This window comes from Mercenaria mercenaria, chromosome 7 (assembly GCF_021730395.1).
Source record: "Mercenaria mercenaria strain notata chromosome 7, MADL_Memer_1, whole genome shotgun sequence".
Classification (NCBI taxonomy): Eukaryota; Metazoa; Mollusca; class Bivalvia; order Venerida; family Veneridae; genus Mercenaria; species Mercenaria mercenaria.
In genome coordinates this window covers 45,662,464-45,675,479 of record NC_069367.1, presented here as the reverse complement: position 1 = coordinate 45,675,479, position 13,016 = coordinate 45,662,464, and the positions used below count along the sequence as shown (strand labels likewise).

At 33.5% G+C, this 13,016-nt stretch overlaps 1 long non-coding RNA gene across 1 annotated transcript; it reads left to right on the top strand.

Annotated features, from left to right (window-relative positions):
• Positions 1-1,599: 1,599 nt before the first annotated feature.
• On the top strand, positions 1,600-5,962 carry LOC128558578 (uncharacterized). The gene is made up of 5 exons (XR_008371732.1): positions 1,600-1,873; positions 2,817-2,935; positions 3,459-3,601; positions 3,976-4,072; positions 4,519-5,962. It is a non-coding gene; the product is annotated as an uncharacterized LOC128558578 (long non-coding RNA).
• The last annotated feature ends 7,054 nt before the right edge of the window (positions 5,963-13,016 follow it).

The following is a 13,016-nucleotide window of genomic DNA, read 5'->3' as shown; positions in this document are numbered from 1 at the left end:
ACTTGATGATAAGAAGTTGTTTAAAGAATTTTCTGTGTCTTGCTCTGGCGTACCCAAAAAGGAACAAAGTGTCCCCATTTGAATACATCTCGCGTAAGACCTTTTATTGATGCCACCGAAAAAGTTTTAATGAAGGTCCATGAAGAATATCATGAGAAGAAGTAGTTCAAAGGTATTTCTAGCGGCACCTAAAAGGGACCAACTGCCTCAATTTGAAAAAAAGACCAAGTTTGATTAAGATCAATCAATCAGTTCGTGAGAAGAAATTGTTTAAAGGTATTTTCATATTTAGCCCTTGCAGACCCTAAAAGGGGCCAAGTGCCCTCAATTGTAAAACATTGGATGATGACCATATAATGCTGCTACAGACCAGTTAAATCTGTAAAAATATCCTTTGGAAACATAGAATGCAAACAAGCAATATAATAACAGACGTTGTTTGATTGAGTCTGTTCATGAGAGGTAATAAAAGGTGCAACACCCCTCACGCCCTTTAGCATCGGCTTATTAATTGGCGGAACTCTATTAAACATGTATTGAATGGACTCCATGATCTCAAAGGGCTAGAAAAGTTTAATGAAACTCCATCAAGCCGTTCATTAGAAGAGTCGTTTAAAAGGTTTTCTATTTTTAGCTCTAGAGGTCCCTAAAAGGGGCAAAGTGCCTAAATGAAAAATATTTGGAGAGAACTTTATAATGATGCTACTGACTAAGCTTGTTGAACATCAAGCAAGCGATTCGTGAGAAGAAGTCGTTTAAATGTTTCTTTCTATTCTTAGCTCTAGTGGCCCCCTGAAAGGGGCAAATTGCTCCCATATGAACAAAATTCATAGCACCTTATAATGAGACTACAGGCACAGTTAAATAAAGATCCATCCATTGTTGCATGAGATGAAGTTATTTAAAGAGTTTTCTATTTTAGCTCTAGCGGCCCCTACTAGGGAACAAGTGTCTTAATTTGAATACATTATGGAGAGGAACTTGAAAAGATGCTACAGACCAAGTCTGATGAAGATCCACTAAGCAGTTCGTGAGAAAAAATTGTTTTAAGGTATTTTCATGTTTAGTCCTTGTAGACCTTGAAAGGAGCCAAGTGCCCCCATTTAATCAAACTTTGGAGAGAACGTTATAATGATGCTACAGACCAAGTTTGACGAAAAGGGCTTGGTTCACTAATATATGAAAATGGCACCGAATTTAGCCATATTATACAATACTTATTCTAAATTGATACATAGGCTGTTCGTAACAAGTAAGCACCATGCTTCAATTATAAGTAAAGAACTTTGAAAAATAATGTGTTGTTGTGTTTATATATTACTCCAAACATGCCCCACTTTCCAAAAAAATGTGAATTTTCCATGAAATTTGAGACTTTATTTATGATTTTCGCCTTGGCGGCATCCTTCACCAGTCTTAATATTTTAACCACTACTTCGTACATTAAAAACCATCAAAAAGTGCAAAAATCATCGCTGGTGAGCAATGCCGCCATATTCAAAAACGAAAAAATCGTCCGTCTCAGAGACACATTTTTATCCGAAATTACACAAGCCTCGATTTCGGTAAAATGACGTTGAAGTTGACGTCACTTAATTAGATATTTGTTTTCATTAATTTGTTTTTCAAGCAACAGCCAATAGAGCTAGTGTTAAAATCAATAATATCGGACGAAGATTTTTAAGTTTAAACGTTTCAACATTTAGTGAAATATCACAAACCTAATGAGTGAATTAGCGAATTGTTTCCCTTTGAAATCAACACGCCATTACCGGTGGATACATGTCTGAAACTGGGTCAGAGAATACATGCAGTTATTGCTCTGAATATACGTGGATATTTAAAGTACATGGCGGATTTAATAATTGTTATGGTAAGTGTTAATTTTCATTATAAATTCATTCGTAATTGGAGGCAAAATAAAATGGACAGACCGCTTCGTTTGTTGACTTATCGAAGATACAACTTTGCAGCGAAAAATAGCAGTGTTGACATTTCGATTCGACTGTCTGCTGTCAAATACTTTTAATATCTTTCCTGTGTATTTGTAAGTTTTCATGATGGCAGAATGTATGAAACTTTCTTTCTAGAAATTGTAAAGAGGTAAATGAACTGATGAACAGGAATGGGCTATTCCAGAAAATATCCACCCCCACTGTGGAAGCAGTTTTTGCGGACAAAATTACCCCCCCCCCTCCTGGAGACATTTTACCTCCCCCCTCTCCCCCTTCCACACCCCGGTTACCTGAAAATACGCCCCTCCCCTTCCTCCCAATAGGATCCCTCCAAATACCCCCCTCCCCTCCTCTCGGGTTATTTCAGAAAATATCCCCCCTCCCCCTTCCACACCCCGGTTACCTCAAATACCCCCTCCCCTCCCCTTCCTCCCAATAGGGTCCCTCCAAATACCCTCCCCCCCCCCCCCAACTCCCCTCCTCTCAGGTTGTACCCAAAAGAACTGCTTCCACAGGGAGGGGGTGGATATTTCCAGGAATAGCCCAATATTACAAGATATTGTACATTGTTTAAACTGTCACAGATGTGAACAATTTAATAATTACATGGTCATTATGCACAGTGGAATCTATGAAAATTGAAATTTATAGTACAATAACACAGGAAAAGTGGTGTTTTAAATTGTCACTTTTTGTTGTAATTATAGCAACTAAAATAGACCTCCTGAAAATTTCTTAAAAATTCTACATGCAAATTACAATAAAAACTACTTTTTTCATTCTCACTACTGCCATTACTGGAAGACAGCATGCTGGTAGGCTACTAAATAAATGAGAAATTCTTTTTATTATATTTTTCAGGATAACCTGCAGCAGTAAGAAATATAAAGGCTCACTGCAGTTTTGAGTGCTCAACAAGTATTGACCCCATACTATGCTCAGCAAGTAGGGCCCTTGTATTTCTGTGAATCCTCATGCAGGTATAAGATTTTGAAGTTAGTGTTTACATTCATATCAGTGTCAGTATCCTCAAATGCACTTTTTCAATATCATTTTTAACTATGAAATTCCATATATCACTAAATTAAATTCCATTGTCTTCAAACAAATCATGACTCTATGAATAAAAGCTTCAGGCCTGCAGTGCACATTTTACATTGGAATTATATAGTGACACCTTTGCAGAAATTTTGTCAAGTAAAATTATCTAAAGGAAGTTATGTTTTGTTAAGACTTGATATTACTAATTTCTGTGGGTTTTTTTTTTCACTGAACTTTCTGTAAATCCCTGAAATTGGGTTGAAAATACTGCATTGCTTTATAATAAAGATGCTATATCATAAGCACTTTGAATTGGAATTCAATTAAATTTTGATAAATACAAGTTAATGTTAAGCAATATCTATAAGAAAGGATGAACTGTTTGGTCAGTGTTGATTCACTCCATTTTTGATGAGAATTTAATACATTTCTTATAAACTGTTCTTGTTTTTGTATGAAAAGTACAGTACTGCTGTTGGAAGAGGAGCAAACAGTGTGGTATCTATGGTCCACCATCACTTCAAGCATCATGGCTATGGAGAAAAGAATGTTTCATTACATATGGACAATTATAGTGGACAAAATAAGAAAAGTGTTGTAATAAGGTAAGAATTCCCAATAAATAAAGAAATATTTATTAAGCACACGGAATTTGATGTTGAAATATTTAATTTTACAGTGTGTTCATACACTTCAGTTTGGAAAGTCACTAGTTTCCAGTTTATATATATAATGTGCATAATTTTATCTAAATGAAGAATAATATCTCCACTGATAAACATTGAATTACAATTTGAATATTGCATACTTACACAACATACTGTATTAAGACTTAGGTGTGTATGTAAGAAAATAAACTGTGTAGCTGGCATTTATTTGTTTTAATAAAGTGATGCTATGTTATATTCTAAGGACTCACTATTGCTACTTAGAAGTTTTTGTTTAAGAATTCATTGTTTAAATATACCCGTTATTTTAGCTATGGAATGTGGCTTGATATGATGGGTCTACATGATGACTTGGAGTACAACCTGATTGAGGCCCGGCATACAGAATTCAGTCCTGAACATGTTTAGGTATATTTGGCTTGAGCCTCTTTAATCAATTATGTTTTTATTAATAATCAAGTATTGACAAAACTTGCTGCAGAGATCATGCCTGTAAAGAGGCCACTTACATTAAAATACCAAAGTTTCTGTTTATGTTTGTGTTGTTAAAGAGTGTCTAGCTCACTGCAAGCAAGTTAATCAGAAATAACATAATTCTAATAAAGTAACTGTTTTTTCTTAACCAGGTTAAAGAACTATTTGTTAAAATGAGATCAAAATCATGGCCCTTACTTGATGTAGAATATGTGCAATGGTTGAATTTTTTCATGAAAAGAAGTTATTACTGTAATAAAATTCTAAAATGTTATTTAATGTAATTATGTGTGGGATGTCTTTTGGAATGCTGTTGTTCAGGATTGGTGAAAAGGTTATGTGTTCTTTGTCTTAAATATTTGATACATTTATCATTACAGGATGTCTTCTGCATGCCCTGGTATAGATAATATTCTTGAAGGATTATAACTTCAACACAGAGATGGAGATTAATATTTTTAGGCAGGGGGTTGGCATGACAGGCAAATTCACCAACCGTATTACCATTCCTGAGCTGGATGCCAGTCGACAGTGGTACCTGTATAATGAAATAGCGCCCCCCTTTGCAGCAACAGCAATGGATGCTCAAAACCAGCAGTGTCAAAGCCATTAAAATTGATAATTCAAGTCATTTAAAACGAAGAATGAATGGAAAAAAGTGTTTAACATTTAAAGTAATACAGAGAAAGAGCTCTGAAATTTTGATTAATTTGAAAGTGTTTTTGATTTTTTGAAGATGTACTAGACCCAAATTCCATATATTTGAAAAAGAACAAATGATACATATAGTTTATGTAAACATTGAATTAACAACTTTATGGTGTCAACAGTACTATGCATTTGTTAAATATTGACTCACTATATACATGTAAGGCTGAACACAGTATAAATGTGAAATTCCTCTAAAATACTGGAAGATTTTTCAACAATAATTGTAACATATATGGTAGTAATGTACATTTTTTTCATTACGACAGTTGGATTATATAGATCTACGAATATTTTCTGCTGTATTCAAACTGCATGTAATCATTTCTGTCGGCAGTATCATGTTTATTTTCCTTTTTCATGAACAATTAATTTAACCTGTCTTGAAAGCACAATATATGTATAATTTGTAAAACATACATTGGATTATTGTGGAAACAATTTAGTTTTTGTATGCCTAATTATATATTATTGCCGTTAGTATCATCTAACTCTTTTAGTTTGATCAAGACATTTAATAAGGCAGTTTTCTTAAACTATTACTGTGTGTTAAATGAGATAATATAGTGTTATGTTTACGGAATTAACTGCGTAACCATGGAAACATTTTTCTGTTGTTCTATATTATGTCTTGAAAAAAAAACATTGTTTGAAGAACACTTTTCAGTGGTGCATTTTGTTTAATTTTTACATGTAATGGTAAATGCTGAAAGTGTTCTACAATAACTTAGCAAAAACGTCATTGTTGTCTCATTGAAGCATACACTGCAACTCCATTGTAACCATAGCAACAGAAATATATTGTATTATTTATGAATAATGATCTTCACAAACAAATTACATATGTTATTTTTCTTAAAGAATGACCTAAATTGGTTTTATTCCATAAAAAACAGACATAGCAAATTTTCTCATTTTTATCTCCGTTTCCATGGCAACCATATTTTTTTTGCCTCAAATTATAGGCGTTGCTTAGGGTTATATCTTAGCATATCTGAATGTTAATTATACGTTCAGATGTAATTGTTATAAGAGATTTTCGTGTTTCCATAAAGAAAATCAATCGGTTGCCATGGCAACAGCACAATTTCAAATGAATTAAAATATGAGATTTTGCATTCTGAGTTGTTGATCATTCATTATAATGATATTTCAACAACATTTGATGTTGTGCCATTTTCACCTAAAAGTGAACCAAGCCCTTTACCTAGCCGTTCATGTGAAGACGTCATTTAAATTTATTTCTACTCTTAGCTTTAAAGACCTCTAAAAAGGGCAAAGTGTCTCTATTTGAAATAGTTTTAGAAAAGACCTTATAATGATGCAACAGACCATGTTTGATGAAGATCTACAAGTGTTTCCTGAGAAGTCGTTTAAAGGAATTTTCAATTTTATCCTTAGCGCCCCCTAAGATAGGCCAAGTGCCTTCATTTGTACAAAATAAAGGGAGGACCTTATGATGGTGCTACAGATCAAGTTTGATGGAAACCGATAATACGGTTCTTGCGAAGAAGTTGTCAAAAGATGTTTCCTTTTTTAGCTCTAGACACAACTAAAATGGACTCCATGTGAACAAATTATTCAGAGAATCTTATAATGAGGTTGAACAAAACGTTTAATAAAAGATCCAGCAAGCGGTTCATCTGGAGAAGACGTTTAAATGTTTTTTTTTTCTATTTTTAGCTCTAGTGGTCCCTGAAAGGGGCGAAATGACCCCATTTGGACAAAATTAGGAGGGAACCATAAAATGATGCTACCGACTATGTTTGATTAAAATCCATCTATTGGTTCTTGAGAAGAGGTCGTTCAAAGATATTTCTATTTTGAGCTGTATTGGCCCCTACAAGGGGCCAAGCGCCTCCATTTGAACATACTTTGTAGAAGATCTTATAATAATGCGACAAACCAAGTTTGATGAAAATCTATCCGGCACTTCATGAGAAGAAGTTGTTTAAAGTTATTTTCATGTTTAGCCCGTACAGCCCCTAAACGGCGCCAAATGCCCCCGTTTGGATAACTTTGGAAGAAAACCTTATAACAAATTTTGTTGTTCCATCAAGCGGTTCGTGAGAAGACGTCGTTTCAAGCTTTTTTTCTGTAAGGGACCACGGTGTTTCCTTCGAACAAATTTGAGAAAGGATTATGCCAGGATTCTCATGAACAAATTTGGTGTACTTCTGACCAGTAGTTTAAGAGATGAAGATTTTAAGTAAAAATGTTGACGCAGGACGACGGACGTTTGACGATAGACGCCGGACCATTCAACTGTACTAACAGCTCACCTTGAACAAAGTTAAGGTGAGCTAATAAATCTATAAGAAGATCGTGTGGAACTTTAATAGAAATTTCCATTTTAAATGATGTTCATACTGAAATAAAGTCTAGATTCGTAACAACGACTTAAATTTACATCTTTTGTTATTTGCTTTTCACTTTAGAAAAATATTTTGTATCTCTATCTCATGTTTATTATTCTTATTTTGATCGAAAATATACCGTATGCAAAAGTCAACAACCTTCTATTGATAGAATAATTAAAATAAAACTCCACAAAAATACAGATATCATGGTCTAACAACAGAATCAAAGTACTGAAAGGCTGGCTACCACAAAACACTGAATGAAATTTTGAAAACTGTGCGGGAAAGATGTTTGCAAAATCTTAGATATTATGGGTTTTCCATACCAAACTAAGGCGAGCATAGGGTATTGTTGTGACAGACCATCTTGATTAACTTGTGCATCCAAGTTAAAGTTCATTGAGAAACCTAGTTTATCGGACGTAAACATGGGTTCAAGAGAGTAAACTATAGTCACAATTTAGCTATATCACCGGCATCATTTAAGGTCCGAGTTTCGGTCGTAAAATGGGACCCCGTACAATGATTAAGTATTGTGTGTGAAGTGTTGCAGATTAGTTACTTCTCGTGACCAGACTCTGATATTGCTATAATTTCTAGAGAACTTACATTGATTACAATGTTTTCAATGTATATGAAATGTAGTTCATCCGACATACTTACATATTCCAAAGCCATTTCTATACAAACATATAGCAAACGGCCTATAAGTAAAACTTATAATATGATTTTCTATCAAATATGCTTGGTTCCTACTTCATTATATGCCATTCAAATACTTTCACTTTTCAGTGGTAAATGGTAGTAGCACAAAATATACAAAACTTTTTTGAGACAAAAAGTGCTGCATACGAAACAATTTTCAAAGTGGGAAATTGTTTTCTCGGTCTACCGGCAGTTTTCAATTTCAACAACAACAACAATAACAACAACAACAACAACATTTATTAGCATAATCGACATATATATGCCTTTGGCTAATGAACAGTATACAATTCTTTCAAAACATGCGTATAAATAATTTGTAATCAAGGTTTCAAACCCTTAACAAATAAATTTCCTTCAAATATTTACATATATTCCATTGGAACTTTTTCTTAGCAGAAGACAACAAATTGTCAAACATTTTCAGATTTGGCCACGATGTTTTTGGCAAATATCTTGAACGTAAGTTTTTATATTTAGGACAAGTCAATAACACATGATACTCAGATTGTAGCGTAACCGCCGTATAAATTAAAGTCGACAACCAGTCTATAGTTTCTATAATTTTATTGCATATGTTTTCTATTTATTTCTTCAACAAAGATTAGCCATAACAATTTCAACATACAACATCTCTCGTGCCTCGGACCGCTCTCGTGACTGCTCCGAAGAGCCATGTCACCGGCTCAACGTCCGATCGAAAACTCTTTCTGTAACGCTAAGTCACTGGCCTTATATACTATTTGGCTAGCTCCTCATTACGAGCTAATTTTATCATGATTAATACATATATACAAAACATGTCAATAATCCTGTCTAAAGTTACTATTATTAGAAATTATTTTATATAACTGACCTTCTGTGACAATAAAAGACACCTGTGCTTACGTGATTTACTAGTGAATCAGCATTCCGAACATTTTTCTCGGCTTTTTAATTAATTTGTTTATCTTTTCTTTCTCCCGCCTGTCAAAATATATGATAGCGTGTCTTTTATGGTCCTTTAATTAGTAAACATGACAGTTGACAACTGTGGGTCATACATCTGAATGCTTTCTGCGCATTTAAAATAAAAACAAGAAAATTATAAGAATAATCTAATAATTTTGTTACACCTTCCTTTCTTATTCTTTTCAAAAGGAATAGTATCCCGGCGTGGTGAACGGGCCGCAATTGAATTAAAAGCAAATATTGTTTTTAAAATAATATAAGGGGGTCCCGGCGTAGTGAACAGGCTATAATTGAATTAAAATCATAATAATATATGAACAACAAAATTACAAGAGAATCGTAATTTTGTTACACCTCCCTTTCTTATTTTTTTCAAAAAGGAAAATAGACCCCGGGTGGGGAACAGTCCACAATTGAATTTAGATTCAGTTTTGTCACACCTCCCTAACATTCTTTATCTTTCAAAGGTAGGAACAATTACAGGTTCAATTTAGTTACACCACCAAACTAGTTATATTGTTCAAAATAAGTGAATAACATAATTCAGTGCAATATATATAAATTACCATATAATGCTAAAATTGGCACGTGATCCCAACAAAATTATGCTACCTATCTTTATTTTGATATATTTGGTAGGAACTGACAACTTGCAATTTCTAATTTGACGGAAAACGTTCTTTAGAAATGGGGAGTCAAAAATAATTACTAGATCAAAACTTTCTGTTGCACTATCATAGATCAAAACATTCTGTTGCACGTTCATTTCTTGTTATCAAAACTTTTAACCTTTTTACTATATTCCACAATTATGTTAGTAAAATGGTCATTGACAACAACTATTCAGTCGACCCTAAGATTTGAAATGACAACAAATATTCAGCCGACCCTAAGATTTGAAATTGAATACGTCATTTTCCTTAATTTTAACATATTTTGAAAGTAAACTTATATGCCTTTATTCATCCTTACCAAAAATCCATATGCATGTATATACATATATACCTGCAACAATATAGCGAACAAGTGGAAGTCAACGTCGACAAAAACATTATCACATGTTAATAAAAACAATCAAATAACGGAAATAATAGCAAAATTCATGTGTTGATACATTTATGCACTAACAAACATTTCAGTAGGTACTACAGTTCTATCGCATTGCAATGTTTTCGAGGTCAGTCATATAATTACTAAACAGACTATTCGATATAATATCTCGGGTATTAAAGAACAAGTAGTATGTCGTTAACAATACTTGTGACAATTGATGTCATATCAGTTTAGCAAGCTATGTATCTTCAATTTGTAAAGTTCTCATGTCAAAATAACACATGGGTTTCCCTCCCCTCTTGACCGATATCCTTACATTTTATAAAACTTAGAAAGACGTTACTTTTTCAAAACAATATGAAATCTTCTATAATAAATATAATACACACATCCCAAAATATTTTACATCACAGATATACTTTAAACATAAACATCTGATAAATTAAATCTAAAGTACACGTAGCTGCCCGTATTGCATATAATAAATAATAGATCTGCTTGTCACAAGAACAAAACAGTAACTTTCTGCTTAAGGCAAAACAAACTGTGTACATGACGTGACAACCTATATGATGTTAATGTGTAGTCCTTCATCTGCATTGCACATTTGGATATCCGAAGTTGTAACAGTGGTTCGTTTCTGTGAATTTGTGATTTCCATTGGAAGTCTTACATCGCGTAACTTTTCATCAACTGTGTTACATGTAATTCCATGCAAATTTTAATTGTTTTTCTTGTCTTCTTAGCAGTTTTACGTGTTTTTTAAGAACTGTATATCTTGCGTTTCCAATGGATCTTTTGCTCTGATGGTTTCCATATCGGAGTGTTACGTTTATTCATTTGTGTTATTCACCCTGATATATATCAGTGTCCTGAAGTGTTTTCACTACATTGAAAAAAGGCACTGTGGAATAGTGGAATACGCTGATGATTTCTGTGTCCGTCACAAATATTGAAATATTCTGCATCTGTCATTTTCTTGTGATTTTGATGGAACTTAAATACTTTGGACTTTTCTACCAGTTATGCACCAACTTTTCTATCAGCCATGTCTAAAGGTTTGACTCTTTGACATCAAACTACTAATGCTATTTCTGCTGTGGTATTTAATCGTCCATGTTGTTGCCAATTCTTTACTTTGTACTTCTTTCGTGTTTGTCTAGTTATTTTATATTACAAATTAAATGTCTGTAAAATTCAAAAGTCTCTTACTAAGTGTTGTTTCTTCCGTTGTTTGACAAAGTTAAACGGATCATTTAACATACCACTTCTGTAACTTCCATGACGTTCAAAAAGATCTACTTTGCACTTCTTTCGTGTTGTGTCCGTGACGTATTAAAGATTCGTTTAAATCCTGGTTCTTTTAAGGCACCAATTCAACCACGTGTAGCGTAACCGCCGTATAAATTAAAATCGACAACCAGTCTATAGTTTCTATAATTTTATTGCATATGTTTTCTATTTATTTCTTCAACAAAGATTAGCCATAACAATTCCAACATACAACATCTCTCGTGCCTCGGACCGCTCTCGTGACTGCTCCGAAGAGCCATGTCACCGGCTCAACGTCCGATCGAAAACTCTTTCTGTAACGCTAAGTCACTGGCCTTATATACTATTTGGCTAGCTCCTCATTACGAGCTAATTTTATCATGATTAATACATATATACAAAACATGTCAATCATCCTGTCTAAAATTACTATTATTAGAAATTATTTTATATAACTGACCTTCTGTGACAATAAAAGACACCTGTGCTTACGTGAATTACTAGTGAATCAGCATTCCGAACATTTTTCTCGGCTTTTTAATTAATTTGTTTATCTTTTCTTTCTCCCGCCTGTCAAAATATATGATAGCGTGTCTTTTATGGTCCTTTAATTAGTAAACATGACAGTTGACAACTGTGGGTCATACATCTGAATGCTTTCTGCGCATTTAAAATAAAAACAAGAAAATTATAAGAATAATCTAATAATTTTGTTACAAGATTCTATAACATTTAAATTACAATTTTGACATATTCTTTGATCCCTAGCTATACCACTATACCTTCCAGTTTCAATAGCTAAGCAATGTGAAGACATTCTAAAACAAATGAGTAATTTTCTTAAGTAATCATTATCAACATTTGTGAGATATGGTTCAAACATAAACAGCGTTTTAAATCTTGAATAATATTCTAGTTGTGGCATGTTTGTAATACTACCATGCCATTCCTGTATAAACTGGTCTCTTAACCGTTTTTGTAGCATTGGAAAATGTAGTTTATATTTGGCGCTATATGGTTCCATAGATATCCATATCCTAGTTGTTCTAAAAGAGTTTTAACATATTTGGGCCAGTTTGTACATCGGGGAGAATTAACATTGTTACATTGGTCTCTAAAAATATCAGTCATGATAGAATCTGGATTATTTACAAGTTTTAACCAATATTTTAGAACTCTCTCTTTGCACAATATTGAGAGAGGATACCTTCCAAGTTCCCCCAACACTGCCATATTTGGGGTTTGCATTTTTACACCGAGTATCCTTTTACAAAATTTCATATGTATTCTATCTAAGCAACTTGTATCGTATACGCCCCATACTTCAGCACAATATAATAAAATTGGTTCAACCATACGATCAAAGAGTGTCAATTTAGTCTTAACATCAAATTTTAACCTAGAAAATAGTGAATATAGACCATTAACAGCTTTAAGTGCTTGATCAGACAGTGCCTTGATAACTTCAGATAAAGCTCCATTACAATAAAATTTCACACCAAGATAGCAGAAAGAGTTCACAGTTTCCACTGGTGTATCATTAATGTACCACTGAAAATCAATATTCTGTCTTCTTTTTCTAAAAATACATATTTTCGTTTTATCAATATTTATCTTAAGTCCCCATTTAACAGAGTAAATATACAAGCTATCTAGCTGTGCCTGGAGACTCTTCTGGTCGGTAGTAAATAGTACCATATCGTCTGCAAACATCAACAAATAAATAGAAAGCTGTTGCAAGTCGTGATCTGTTAATGAGTTAAAATCAAGTTTTGCTGTGACATCATTTACGAAGAGTATAAAAAGTTTTGGCGAGAGTGGTTCCCCTT